This window comes from Papio anubis, chromosome 6 (genome assembly GCF_008728515.1).
Source record: "Papio anubis isolate 15944 chromosome 6, Panubis1.0, whole genome shotgun sequence".
Classification (NCBI taxonomy): Eukaryota; Metazoa; Chordata; class Mammalia; order Primates; family Cercopithecidae; genus Papio; species Papio anubis.
Window position 1 is genome coordinate 44,835,216 of NC_044981.1, and position 13,230 is coordinate 44,848,445.

The following is a 13,230-nucleotide window of genomic DNA, read 5'->3' on the forward strand; positions in this document are numbered from 1 at the left end:
AGGACAGAAGGGCTGGGGCTGCAAGGACTTCTATTGTGTGAGAGCCGTGACACAGTGAGTGGGAGGTTGGTATCCTATAGCAAACGGGACTGAAGGTGAAGCGGAATGTAGGGTAGATCTGTTGCTCAACAAAGTTAACCCCACTAAGTCTCTGCTTTACGGAAGAAAGCAGTTCAAATGGGCGAGGAAGCCTGTGGCTTACGGGTGACACACATAGGAACAGGACTGAGTCTCATGGCAAGAGAATGTGAATTATGCAAAAGATCATAATAGGGAGAGTGTGAGAAATTAAAGGAAGGGGGTATGCAGATCAACCTGAGGGAGGGAGTCGATAACATTTAAATCAGATTTGTGTTCTGTCATCTTTCTAACTGCTAAATAAATAAGCCATTTTCTTTTTGCTTTTTATGCCTTTTGATTTTCTGATAACAATGTTACGATTGCACTGAAGCAGTCCATAAGCTTCACAATCATTCTTCACTTACCCAGACACTACGTTGTTTTTTTCCAAAGTTGACATAGAATCACGTTTTTTTTCCCCCCTCCAACAAAAAAAGGTAGACATTGGCTCTTCTCTCTGATTAATCTGCATTAATATAAACACAATTTCAGAATTGAAAATGACCTTAGGCTTCCCCTCGTCCAGCCTTCCCCTGGGTACATAAATCTGTAAATAATCGTTGATTTAGATAATTGCCCTTTGGGATAGAATTGTCTGAAAGGGCATTCTTAAGTTGAGCAAAAATTTGCCTCCCTTGAATCATCAGTTCTCGCTTACTTTTTGAAGTCAAAGAAACCAAGTCAAATTCCTCTTCTATCTTTAAAATATGTAAAAATAGCTAGCACGTCTAATGCATTCCAGGATCCCCTTTCTTTCCAAGTAAAGCATCCCCAACCCTTTAAACAAAATCTTACTTATTAAGGAGTAGTTCTTAGAATCTTCGCCAAACTGATGACTTTCATCTTAACAGGGCCGATTTATTAGTTTGTGAATATACATTTACAAATAAAATTTTCAGCTTATAGAAGCCATATATTCATTGTAGAAATTTTGAAAAGTTGGAAAAACACAGGTTTTAATGTGAGAACTAAATGAGGTAATACATGTAAAACACCTAAGCACAGTGCCTGGCACAGGGTGATACTCAACATATGTTAGTTGTTACCAAAATCAACATGGCCATTTTCCTAACACCAAATATAGATATTGTTACTCTTCTAGAAGCTTTTTCTGAGTTCTCACAGCCACGTATTCCTCTTTCTACTGCTAAGAGAAATTCTGTTTGTCAGCTTGTGTGAAGAATGAAGCATAATCAATGAGGGACAAAAATGAAAAGTGACCAGATAGCCTCTTTTTGTCCACCTTGAGAAGAACAAAATGTTACTGGCAAAACAAATGTTAATGGCAATAAGAAAATACAGAGAGAAAAAGAGTTTATGGGATGAGGTCTGAGTCTGAAGAGGGTTTTGGAGAGCAGAAGGAGTGAGGCTAAAGGGTAGCTAATGTTAAGAATGGTGGTAAATAAGATTAGAATTTTGGTTTGCTAACATTTATTGAGCATTTAGTATATACCACACTCCATACCAATGAATTTTTATACATTAATTCATTTCACTTTCATGGCAACTCTATTAGATAGGTACTATAATTAGCCTATAGTAAAGAAAACACAGAAAGATTAAATAAATGACTTGCTGAAGCTAACAAGTGGAAAGCTGAATTCACACCTAGACAACCTGGCTTTGGAGTCCCCACTAGGCTGCCTCTCAATGGTTGTACATGACATTATAAATATAAACTTTTAGGTTCACAGAAAAGTTGAGGAGAAAGAACAGAAAGCTCCCATATACTGCCTGCCCCCACATATGCATAGTCTCCCTGACTATCAAAGTCCGACACAGGAGTAATACAATGAATACAGCTACATGAACACAACATTATCAACCCAAGTCCATAGTTTACAGATTCACTCTTGGTGGTGTACTTTTTTGAGTTTGAACAAGAGTATAATGACCTAAATCCACCATTATAGTTTCACACAGAATAGCTTCACTGCCGTAAAAATCCTCTGTGCTCTGCCTATTCATCCCATCCTCCCCACTAAGCTCTGGCAACCACTGAATTTCTAATTGTCCCCATACTTTTGCCTTTTCCAGAATGTCATATAGGTGAATGTCATTTCAGATTGGCTTCTTTCACTTAATATGCATATAAGTTTCCCTGTCTTTTCATGGCTCAAATAACCCATTTCTTTTTAGCACTGAATAATATTTCATTGTCTGGATATACCACAGTTTATTTGTTCATTCACCTATTGGAGGACAACTTGTTGGCTTCCAAGTTTTGACAATTATTAAAAAGTTGCTCTAAGTATTCATGTGCAAGTTTTTGTGTGAATGTAAGCTTTTAACTTGTTTGGGTAAATATCAAGGAGTGTGATTGATAGATCATATAGTAGGTTTAATTTTGTAAGAAACTGACAAACTCTGCTGAAGGGGCTATAGCATTTTGTATTGCCACCAGCAATGAATGAGACTTCCTGTTACTCCACATCCTCACCAGCATTTGGTGTTGACAGTGTTTGGGATTTTCACCATTCTAATGGGCATCTCATTATTTTGATTTGTAGCTGCCTATTGACATGATGTTGAGAATTTTTATATGCTTATTTGCCATTTGTCAAATTTATATGCTTAAAGCCATTTGCAATGCCTTATTTGCCGTCTTCTTTGGTGAGGCGTCAGTTCAGATCTTTTGCCCATTTTTAAAATCAGATTATTTTCTTATCGTCGTTTTTCTTGTTTTCTATTGTTAAGAGTCATTTTTGTATTTTGAATAAGAGTTCTTTGTTAGATATGTCTTTTATAAATATTTTCTCCTGCCTGGTACTTGTCTTCTCATTCTCTTGACAGTGTCTTTTGCAGAGCAATTTTTATTTATTTATTTATTATTTTTCTGAAATGGAGTCTCTCTCTGTCACCCAGGCTGGAGTGCAGTGGCGCGATCTCGGCTCTCTGCAACCTCCGCCTCTTGGGTTCAAGCAATTCTTCTGCCTTAGCCTCCTGAGTAGTTGGGACTACAGGCGCCCGCCACTATGCCTGGCTAATTTTTTGTATTTTTAGTAATAACGGTGTTTCACCATATTGGCCAGGCTGGTCTCGAACTTCTGACTTTGTGATCTGCCCGCCTCGGCCTCCCAAAGTGCTGGGATTACAGGCGTGAGCCACCGCGCTCAGCCTGCTTTTCTTTTTAATAAAGTCCAGCTTATCAATTTTTTATAGATTTTACCTTTTGCACTGTTTCTAAAAAGTTATCACCAAACCCGAGGTTATTTAGATTTTCTTCCATGTTATCTTCTAGGAGTTTTATGGTTTAGAATTTTACATCTAGGTCTATTATCTATCGTGAGTTAATTTTTGTGAAGGTTATAAGGTCTGCGCCTAGAATCTCTTTTTTTCTTTCATGTGGGTATCCTCTTGTTCCAGCACTATATATTGAAAAGATTATCTCTTTGTTGAATCATGTTTGGACCTTCATCAAAGATAAGTTAACTATGTATTTGTGTGGGTCTATTTCTGGGCTCTGTATTCTGTTCCACTGATATATTTGTCCTTTCACTCAGACCACACTCTCTTGATTACTGTAGCTTTATGATAAATCTTAAAGTCAAGTCGGTTTGGTCCTCTGACATTGTTCTTCTCCTTCAATATTTTGTTGACTACTCTAGATCTTTTGCCTTTCCATATAAACTCTAGAATCATTTTGTCAACATACAGAAAATAATGCAGTTTAGACTGGGATGCCATTTAATCTACAGATCAAGGTGGGAATAACTGACATATTGACCACACTGAGTCTTCCTATGCATAAATATGGAATATCCCTCCATTTATTTAGTTCCTCTCTGATTCCTTTTATTAGAGCTTTGTAGGTTCACTCACAGAGATGTTGTAAATATTTTATTGACTTTATGCTTAAGTATTTAATTTTTTTGGCTTTTGCTCATGTTTTAATTGGTCTGTCTTTTTTGTGTAGGGTTGTAAGAGTCCTTTAAGAATTTTGGATATTAACACCTCCTCAAATATATGATTTACAAATATTTTCTCTCATTCTGTGAGTTATCTTTTCCCTTTCATACATATTTTATACATATGTGTGTATATAAATTTACTTCTTTATTTCTGTATCTACTTTTATATATTGAAAATCATGAGTTTGCAACAATCCCACAATTTCAATCCAACACCATAGGGTTTATTCTCGTTTTTCTCCTTTTCCAATGTATACCTCTTTTCTCTAACAACGGGAAAACACGGCTCCTATCATCCTCCATAAATTTATTTTTCCAATCTTTTTTTGAGTGCGTGCCCTACTCAGACACCCTCTTTGTACAAGCCTCGACTCCTACTGTACCATCCTTTCTCTGATGACCTCTTCTCCCTGCCCAACCCATATAATGCTGTCTTCCTGCAAGAGAAAGAAGAGAAAAGAGGTGACAGAAGAGACTTTCAGTAAATAATAGGGCCAGGGATGGTGGCCCACACCTGTAACCCAGCACTTTAGGAGGCTGAGGTGGGCAGATCACTTGAGCTCAGGAGTTCAAGACCAGCCTAAGCAACACGGCAAAACCATGTCTTTACAAAAATACAAAAATTAGTCGGGCATGGTGGTGTGTGCCTGTAGTCCTAGTTACTTGGGAGGCTGAGGTGAGAGGATCACTTGAGCCCACGAGGTTGAGGCTGCAGTGAGCCGAGATCATGGCACAGCACTCCAGCCTGGGTAATAAAGCAAGACCTTGTCTCAAAATAAATAAATAAATAAATAAATAAATAAATAAATAAAACGAATGTGTATGTGATCAGAGGAGGGTAAAATGGATCCATCACATCCATTCTCCTGAATACTATTTCCATTAATTCCTCTTAAGTGCCTATATAGTTATTTTGCTGTCAGATCACTCAGTTGATTCATGTTGAATTTACTTTCAACTACAATCCCTCAGTCTTTTAAATACTTTGCTGCACAACAATAGACCTCTCCCAATACTCACCTCATATTCTCTATCTGCAGAGTAGAATTTTTAAACAAAACGTTCTTGTTAGAATGATCCTATAATTTCACAAGCTGAGATCATTCAGAGCTTAATTTTTGCCTTCAGTGTGTTAAGTATCTGTTATCCCATCCAGATTTGTGTCATTGGCAAATTTTCTAAGTATGTTGTCTACACCCTTATTTAAGTCACTGATAAAACTGAATGAGGTTAGAGCCCGGGGACCACTACTTGAGACCTCCATCATTGTCAGTGATTGTCAAAGGACACACAAAAGTCATGCTCACTTTGAACAGTCAGAATCTGGGGACTGTCCCACAATACATATTTCCTCCTGTGATTCTAATGTGCTTACATGGTATCCATATTTCTTTTCCTTTTCCCTTCTGCTCTGAGTTGGATCGAAATGCTTTTGTAATTGACATTATTAATATAAGAACATCATATATCTTAGGTCTATGGGGGAAAATAGGTTGAGAATTATCACTCTATTAAATTAGAATTCTTTATACATAATTCAAGTAACCGAAGAGAATTAAAATATGTATGTGTCGGCTGGGCTCAGTGGCTCACGCCTGTAATCCCAGCTTTTTGGGAGGCCGAGGTGGGCGGATCACGATGTCAAGAGTTGGAGACCATCCAGGCCAATATGGTGAAACCCCATCGCTACTAAAAATACAAAAATTAGCTGAGTGTGGTGGCACGTGCTCATAATCCCAGCTACTTGGGAGGCTGAGGCAGGAGAATCACTTGAACCTGGGAGGCGGAGGCTGCAGTGAGCTGAGATAGCACCATTGCACTCCAGCCTGGGCAACAGAGAGAGACTCCGTAAAAAAATAAAAATAAAAAATAAAAAAAATAAAAAAGTACTCGTCTTTATGTGCCAAACATTGATTTATTCATTGAACAAATATTTGCTGAGAATACACTAATCCAGTATGTGTTAGGTACTACTATAGGTACTAGGGATATAGCAATGAATAAGACAACATGCTTGCTCTTACAGAGCTTAGAATTTTGAGTGAAATAGTAGGTTTGCCTGCTTCATTGTTCTTGACTTAGAGAAAAATTCAATTCACCAAGTGTATGCTTTATTAAAAGTCACTTATGATCCTTGAAAGATTTCATATTTTCCAAAGATCCATACTCAGATATTCAAACAAATGACTCTAGACTATTTGCTTCCACACTAGGAAAAATTATAAAGTTTGAATTTGTGAGGAAATGTGCAGATTATCTAGCACTATAACTAGAAATAATCACAACAATATTAAACATGTTTTTTGAGTGGTTGCTCAATCACTGTTCTCTGCAGTTTATACATATAAATTAATGTAATCCTCATAATTCCTGATGAGATAGGTACAATTATTATTTCCACTTTACAGATCAGGAAACCAAGACACAAATAGATTGCCCAGCCCTGGTAAGTTGAGTCAGAGTGGACCCTAAGTAGCCTGGTTTGAGACCATAGGTTCTCCTGTGTATAAAAAAATACAGCCATTTTTAGTGACCATGACGAGTGAATTAAGCCTTCCTTTTCAGTGTTCCTGTAGTACTTTTAAAAACATGCTTCTACGCAATACATGTCACATTATATTATTTGCAAACTACTTAAGGAATAGAGCTAGCAATTTATCCTAATATCATGCGTAGAGCAGGTTTTCGATAAATGTTTAGTGGATGATAGATAATTTAGGCTTAGAAAACATGCCTTTTCCAAGGTCAAAGTGATGGTTCGTGGAAAACTCAGACTAAAAACCCCCCAGTCTTGTGAGTTTCAATCAAGTAGCTGTTCTTTTTTCCTGCATCAAGCTAGCCCACATTTACTACTGGAAAAGTACCATGTAGCATATCTACACTTCAGAATATTCCTTATACATTTAGATGTGTTGTAACGTTACATGAAAAAGATACATTTTTAATGCAACAGTTCCACGCCTTATAGTGGCAAAAATAAAAATGGGCTGGGTTTAAAATTAAAATAAACTGGAGCAGTCCAGATTTCTGGTCTGAAAGTAGAGGCTGTCATGTATATTTATTCTAGGTTTACAATATTTCATGTCAAGTTGTGAAATTGAAAAGGAGGGAAGAAGCACTTCTCAAAACATTCAAGTTAATTTGTTTTAGTTTTTCTTGGTAGCATTCAGAGCAGAGTAGAGAGGTGAGGAGGGCTCACTGAGTCGGGGAACACAGTGAGTGATCCTATGGACAAGTTTTGGTTGCTCTCAATTGCTCTAAAGACTTTCGTGGGCTGGGGGAGGTGGGAGTGGGAAAATAACCCACATACTCATTGAAAAAATAAGGTCAAAATGACTGAGTCTATCTCTAATAGCTCAAGAATTTCTAGTGTCAATATCCTCCAGCCAAAGGCCATCAAGAAAACACCTGCAGTTGAGTAATTTGGGTTTATTGCTCATTGTAATGAGAGTAAACACACACCGTGGAGCTAGTGGGGTATCACACAGGAAGAGGATGTTAGAAAGGACTTACAGGATTTGAACTTAAGTGATTTTCGGGAGAGTTCAAGGAAGCAGTGCTTTGCTCTGGATTAGATGCTGTAGAAAGCAGGGGTAATTCTTTGCTTAAGTATGTTAATAAATCTTATCTATAAGGCAGGCAGGATGAAGTAAGGCTAAAACTATTATTGAGAGTGATGCCACAGTCAGTGGGCTTTCTGTCTATAAATTCTACCCACCAAAGTACTTTCTCCTATTATGTGATTTCTCTCCACCTCCAGCCTCCTCCTACTTCTTCAATTTTGATGTAACAGTAAGAGCAGTTCTCCTCCTTGTGACTCTCCCTGTTTCTTTCATCATGACACATCCATACTATTGTTCAGATGCCAGAGGAGAACTGCCTGTCCCTGATTTCTCTTTTTCCTTTTGTTACCGCATGTCATGCCCCAAGTAGTCAAACCTGCCTTCATAGTGGTCCCAGGATGAAAGCCACTGCTGCCCATATTGGACCTTCCTTGGGTTTGGTGTGTCTGGAGTGTGTAAAGTTGTACAAAGTGCTGATAGAATGAGATGCATGAAAACAGCCACAGGGCAGCTAAGTTATCTGCATTTCTTACACAGACACAGGCATGCACAATGAACTGCAATTCAGGAATTATCTGTTAAACTAAAACTCATTGATTACTTGGTTTGCCCAAAAGGAGAAAAATAACAAAAACAAACAAAAAGATGGGTGGGATGTGTTTTGTTTTTAATATTCTTCTGACAGTTTCTGGAGTAAAAAAAATGTACGTAAATAAGTTTTTTTCCTCGTTCATAGTGTGGCAAATACTTATAGAGAGATAACATTCTTAGACAACATTCTAAGCCTCCCGATGCTGTATTTTTCAAAGTCTGCAAATAAAAGCAATGTGCATTTGGGGATTGGAGAAGATGAGTATGCAGATGCTGATAGGCAATTCCAGGTGTGATCATGGATCCAATCCACAGGTCCCACCACAGGGGTCTGGACAACTGAGCACCCGCAGGTGCCTGTGACTCAGTGGTGTGGGTTGATTTTCCAAAGAAGAAACACTGATATATTGGGGCCATCAAAATTGAGGCATGAGTCAGATTTCTCCAGGGTTTGACACATTGACAGAATACTCTGATAACTTAATTTCAGCGAAGGTGCTAATGGCTGATAATAGGATCTCTGGTTACTCTCAGATAACATCTACACTTAAATGGGACAAGGCTCTCTACAGTCTGGTGGCCACAGTCCATCCTGTCTCTCTGTCAGTTTCTCTGTCTTCTGTCCCCTGCTTTCACTTCCATGCCATGCACTGACATTTCCCTCTGCCTGGGAAATTTTTAGAAATGCAAATTCTCAGTTCCACCCTATATCTATTGAATCAGAAACTCGGGGTGGTGACCCAGAAACGTATGTTAATTAACAAGAGTTCCAGGAGATTCTGATGCGTGCCGAAGCTTGAGGTCACTTTTCTAAGCACCTGAGCTACATCAGCACATTTAATCATGGCAGCTCTCTGAGGTAGGTACTAAGATTGCCCCATTTTACAGATGAGAAAACTGAGATACAGAAAGTTAAGCACCTTGACAATGGTTCTAAGTTGGGAAGTGGTAGAGCTGAGCTTTGAATCCAGGCTATCTAGCTTAAGAATTTAGACATTCTATGACTCAGCTGTTACCTCGCCAATAAATAAATGCTTCGGCCGGGAGCGGTGGCTCAAGCCTGTAATCCCAGCACTTTGGGAGGCCGAGACGGGCGGATCACGAGGTCAGGAGATCGAGACCATCCTGGTTAATACGGTGAAATCCCGTCTCTACTAAAAAGTACAAAAAACTAGCCGGGCGAGGTGGCGGGCGCCTGTAGTCCCAGCTACTTGGGAGGCTGAGGCAGGAGAATGGCGTGAATCCGGGAGGCGGAGCTTGCAGTGAGCTGAGATCCGGCCACTGCACTCTAGCCTGGGCGACAGAGCGAGACTCCGTCTCAAAAAAAATAAATAAATAAAAATTAAAATAAATAAATAAATAAATGCTTCTGTGAAGACTTTTGTGATGCCAGTCTCCCAAATTTCACCACAAAATATCAGTAGCTCCCACATCACTTTCTTCTCTTACTATGCATGTGCTTTTCTTGTCTTTCTATGCCTGGCACCCAGTACCTACATTGCAATAAACACATTTTGGTATATAAGGAAAGAATGAATAATTAAATTAATTGATTAGTGAATCAGTAAATATTATATCTTGCCTCAGAAGCGACTTTACCGATTTTTCTTGAGAGGTTTAAAATATACAGGTTACAAAATCCTATCTCTCACTTCCCTGAAAGTCTTTAGGAGTAGGACCTGTGAATCTATATTTTTAATAGTCAAAACAGAAATAAGAACCTGGGTTTAAGAAAAAGTTGTGCCCAACACACTGATTCAGCACACATAAAACTCTCACCTTAATTGGCACTTACTTGGCATTAATTACTTGGTTTGCCCAAAAGGAGAAAAATAACAAAAACAAACAAAAAGATGGGTGGGATGTATTTTGTTTTTAATATTCCTCTCACAGTCTATGGAGTAAAAAAATATGTACGTAAATAAGTTTTTTTTCTAGTTCATAGTGTGGAAAATACTTATAGAGAGATAACATTCTTAGACAACATTCTAAGCCTCCCAAACCACATTACTTGGTTTGGCAATTTCAGAGAGCTTGATAAGACCAAGCTGAGGGCATCAGTGGGAAAGGAGGGACTCATCCTTAAATTCTACCTCATAGGAGAGCTGCTTACCTAGTAACCAACCCTACCTGGAAGAAAGCTTGAATGTGCTTCAGATTTCAGGCACATTATATAATATTCTTTGAATAATATCAGCATAAGAAATGCCTGCAGTTGGTTCCACCAAGCCATACATGGGAAGTTGTTTTTCCCCCCGGAACAGGCAGTCCTCAGCATATAAATGGGTCATATTCCAAAAATGCATTTGTAAGTTGAGTTGTTTGGAGCTCAGAAAACACTTTCCCACAGATGTAATATTAGAAAAGAGGGTTCCAGTCCTCTGCCAAAACACAAAACCTGATTTAGAACACTCTGTCTCTGAAATAGCATTTCAGATGGCCTACACGGACATCCATGGGAAATGTGACTGGGTCCCACCCAACTTGGAACTGGGGAAGATGGGAGCGTTGTGACTTCTTGGTGAGGCTGGGCTGTGCCAGCAATAGGGACTTGCCTTAGTTCTCCTCCCTCCCCTAACACACACACACACACACACACACACAAAATGGCTACTCTTGTGTGTGTCATGTGATAGAAAGAGAAAGTTGCCCCTCCAAGAAGACTGCTTGTGTTCCAATGAAACCTTTCCTCCTTTAATTGTGCATTCAAGAGCTGCCCAGACTTGCAGTTCAGAGGTCCACATTTCAGTAATAGATCACCTAGAATGCTATACTCTAACCTCTGATATCTTCTTACCTGAATTTTGGAAACATTACACCATCTGTAGTTTCAATTTTAGAGCAACTGTAACCACCTTGCCTAGTATATCTAGTATAATAATATAGGGATAAACATAGAGTAAGTGGCATAAATAAAATTGCTGCTGATAAAGTGGAAAAGAGACCCAAATGTCTCGTTTGCCTTGGCCATCAATTGATTAGCTGTGTGACAATGGGCTAAATTATCTGGACCTCAGTTTTCTCATTTGTAAAATACTGGGGAAGATAAGTGATTTTTATAATCTACAACAGTTTTTTTCTAAATTTAATATTCTAGAATTCAATAAAAATAGTTCTCCCTACTCCTTGGTGAGAAGATTGCTAGTCAGTTATTCTCCAAATTTTTCCACACTTGGCAAAGAAACACTGAAACCTCATCTCGGGCCCAAAGATACATCAAGAAGAACCAAGGTTGGTAGGTTACAGTTTCATTTCATCCTTATTAAATTAAATGTTATTTCATTCCATTCTTACTTTCCACAGCCAAACTTCACTCCGGCAATGCTCAATGATTTTAAGCCTTGTGCTCAATTAGACATTTGTCAGCACACAGCAAATTAAGGATTGACGTGGCAAAATAGTGATAATAATTTGTCCAAATTTTGACATGGAAGGAAAACAGAGGAAAAGAATAAAAGAACGTAAAATAATTTGAAGTTATCTCAGAAGGAAACCTTTCAAAGTAATCAATGTATTTAATCTTGACATGTACCATCATAGACTTGAATTTATCTGAGAGCAAAATGTATTGTGTCTTTGATAGGACCCCCCACCAACCTAAAGGCAGTACTTTCTAGAGGGAAAGAAGTGATGGAATGTGGCTACTGGCAACCGCTAATGGTTTGGGATTCATAATATCTGATAGAGTGTAAGCCCAGGTACTCCATTTCAGCTAGTAATCTAGTATGTTTTTGTGATGTGCTGAGGATGTTCTGGAGTTGGCATTAGGACCTTTCAAGAAGGTGCGATTAGTTTCTGTTGCCATATATCTTTAATGGGATACAGTTTTCTGCCGGGATAAGAAAAGAAACTTCTGCTTCCACTCCCTTAACACAATCCAAAAGCCAATCCCAAACAAACAATACAAAAGAAAAATTATCCCAAATAATACACAACAAAAATTCCCCAAGCCATGACATTTTCCTAGACAACTGTATGAGAAGATTAGGGAATTGTTTGGGGTGGGGAGAAGAAGGAAGTCTGGCTCTAAACCCTCTGACATTTCTGGTCTCATAACCAACAATGTAATCTAAATAACAGTGATTTATAGGCCTCCTGCTGTCAGACAGTAACCTGAGTGCTTTATATGCACTATTTATATTAACCCTTAAGACAACCTAGTGAAGTATGTGCTACTTCCACTTTGTTTCATAAGTGCTTATACTGCCATTTGTAGAAGAAAAATCTAAAAAGACAGAACTGAGTGCACTCTCAGTTCCAGCCACTCAGATAGCAAAGGATAACTATACTGGTAAGAGCCTGGGATTCCAATTCTTGCTCTACCACATCCTATGACCTCAAGCAAGTTACTGAATTTCCTTATATATAAAACGGCAATAATAATAGTGCCTACCTTTCAGCTTGTTATATTTTCTAATAAGAACCTACCCATAATGGACCTAAAACAGCACCTGCCAGATAGTAGTATTCAATGACTGTTAGACAGCATTTTACCTGGTTCTGCAACTCCCTGCATTCCCAGACACCAGAAGGCTGCCTACATCTAGGCAGATCACAGGGATCATATATAGTCCTGGAATAAAATCAGAACACTGGAAAACAATGCTTTCTCATTCTCCTTATAAGAACAGGCCTTGATTCTCAAGGCATAGTGCCTGGATAAGCAGCATCAACATCACCTGGGAACTTGTTAGAATGCAGTGTCAGGGCCCATCCCAGACCTCCTGAATCAGATTGCACATTTTAACAACATCCCCAGGTGATTCGAGTGCACATTAAATTTGAGAAGTTCTGCTCTCAGGCACACACAAGGTAGTAATTCTCTCTGGTCGTCTGACAGTGCATAAGCTCCATAGCTCTCAAATATTAGGAGAAAGGCAGAACTTGTAGTGATCATAATATCACAAGCTTTTGGGCCTTCCTGTGCCTTTCCCATTCTGCTGTTGTTAGTTTAGCACATCCTTCATCATATAATCCACCTGGTAAAAAACTATTATTCAAGACTCAACTCAAGCATCATGGAGACTCTTCCTGTCTTCCTCCAC